The following is a 2,500-nucleotide window of genomic DNA, read 5'->3' on the forward strand; positions in this document are numbered from 1 at the left end:
AATTCCTGGAATTGTTGCCCCGCGGAGCTCCGCTTTGTCCGTAAGACACGCGAGAGTGCTGTCGACCGCAACGGTATCCGAAAACCCAAAGATATGCGAAAAGTTCTATTCTTGGCGCCACAGTGCAGCACAGAGTTCTACACAAACTTCCAGCCTCAGAGGATTTATCTGTCCAGTGGATACATGTTATATATGACGGCAATGTGCCTGCTGATCACTTTCCCAAATGCTTAGTTTCCTCTATGCACATAGTTTATCGCGGGATCTTGCAAACTCGCGTACGGTCAGGATTATTGCGTGAATACGGCTAGCTCGCAAGGCAGCGCTGCGCTGCCGCAACACGCCCGGTGGGGATTATTGATTGTTAGAATGAAAAGTTCACAGCGAAGTCTCGCTCTTATACGATGGTGTATTTTTTTAATGTCGTGAATATTTCGTATACGAGCTCACACAAGATGCAAAGTGACAACCCTGAGCATCTCTTTCTCTGTACTACATATTTTCACTGTCTCGCACCTTTCCAACACTTCCTCTGTCAAATCCACCCCGAGCTGTCGGGAACATCACCATGCCGACACCCGTGATCTGTATCCAGACTGAAATCCTGTTAGCTTTCTATTTTCCGCTAATACCTGCAGCAAAGTAGGATAAAGTCCCATAGAGCCTCCACGGCCTGTGCATGTGTCAGCTTTAGCTCGCTGCTGCCGTGTCTCTTGTCTCTGTCCTTGATCTCTGAATTCACTTCCTGTAACTATGAGCGAAAATGCTGCAGACATTAAATCAGGAGTCAGGAGGTCGCCTCCTGGCCCGCAGCGTATAGCCGCGAGTCATAAAAGGCTATTACCATGGCAACAGGGCGCCTCGTCTCTGCGAGCAACGTGGCTGCGTTTTGATTCCCCGCTGCCCGGCCCTTCCTTCCTCAGATAATGTTTCATTGAGCATGGATCTGATGGCACATTGTGAGTTTTTTTTTTTTTTTATCCTTTGTTGGTTTGTTAGAGTGCAACGCAGGGTGTCATTTTCAGCTAATGATGCCTGGGGCCATTTTGTGTTATTGTGTGTGTGTGAAGCCATCGGTAACAGCCCTATTAAGAACAAGACAACCTTACTCCATTAATAAGCTAATGGAGCTGTTGGTTGAACACGATCATCAATGTAAAAACACAGTCCTGAAGCTAAACGAACCATAATATGTACCGTAAAGGCCAATTAATGCTAACCCCAAACCACTTATATAACATCAGTCATATAGTCTAAAGTGATCACTGCACTCCGGCAAATATGCAAACTTATCTCATATTCAGGTCGCATGACATTGCCGGATATGTAGCATTAGTGTCATACTACTTGTACGCTAGCTTATCTTAACCGTTAAAGCACAGTTTGTTTCATTACAAATCCATTGTAGTGGTATATAGAGCCAAAAAGAAGAGAATTGTGTCGATGTACCAATATGTATGGACCTGATTGTATAACGGACACTAAGTCCAATGCAAACCCGCATTAGCCATGAAATTAGCCATGAAATTAGCGATGAAGTGTCCTTGCTTTCTGTCTGTTACTGTTCACAGACGTGCAAAACAATATATATGATGCTACACGAGCCTGGCAAGCTTGATCGGAACTGACCTGGACCTAAAAAAATATTTGGCTTAACCATAATATGAGCATTAAAACGATAATGCATGTCTAAACAAGCTAAACATTTAGCTTAGCAAAGTCAGTTTGACCCTGAAGCCCTGTAGTCAACAAGCATGGAACGATGTCCCCACAGGCCCATGCGTTCACACTCATGCACTTGTTTGAGCACAGCCGCCAGCGACGAGTTGTTTTGCTCAAGGACACGTCGGCCTGTTGATTTAGAGGAGCAGCGGTTCGAATCCCCAACCCCTCCGATCGAAGGAGTTCCCACGCAAAACCTCCGAACCCCCCTGCTGCCCCTGAGCGTAGACAAGCTAACATAAAACCAACAGTCAACATTTGTCCCAACAAGCTAACATGGTTGTAAACGAGCTAAAGTTAGCCTGAAAGGGCAAATATTAGCTTAGCACGTCATGTTAAAGATGCCACTTATTTGGTACCGTTTAAGAACGAGAAGATTATCAACTATTGTTCTGTGTACAAACACTCTGAAACATGCTTTTACAAACTGCTTTTTTCGGTTATCTGTAGCTATCTCAGCATTAAAAGCTAAAAGTGTTTTTTTCCCTGCAACAGACTTGCAACAGCTGCTTTCGCTGCCATCAGTCCACCGTGTCCGTCTTCTTCATCTTCCTCTTTGTTGTCCTCTCCTCCTCCTCCTTCATCTCCTTCTTCTTTTGTTGTCTTTCTTCATTTTTGTTTTGCACGTCCGCGTTGTCATCGTCACGCCTCCCTCTTCTCCTAACTCTTTGTCTTCTTTGCTGTCTTCTTCTTCTTCTCCCTCTTTTTTCCTTCTCCACCTCCTTTGTCTTCTTCATAGTCTCCTCCTCCTTCTCCTTCTTCCTCGTTCTCTTTCTTT

The 2,500-nt window shown here is 44.8% G+C and overlaps 1 protein-coding gene across 1 annotated transcript in view; it reads left to right on the forward strand.

The window, feature by feature from the left end:
- grk3 (G protein-coupled receptor kinase 3) overlaps positions 1 to 2,500 on the forward strand; it is a gene marked incomplete at both ends in the record, with an annotated part of 62,592 nt that overhangs the window by 34,222 nt on the left and 25,870 nt on the right. The window lies entirely within an intron of this gene.

The sequence above is a fragment of the Microchirus variegatus genome (genome assembly GCF_963457635.1).
Source record: "Microchirus variegatus genome assembly, chromosome: 1".
Lineage (NCBI taxonomy): Eukaryota > Metazoa > Chordata > Actinopteri > Pleuronectiformes > Soleidae > Microchirus > Microchirus variegatus.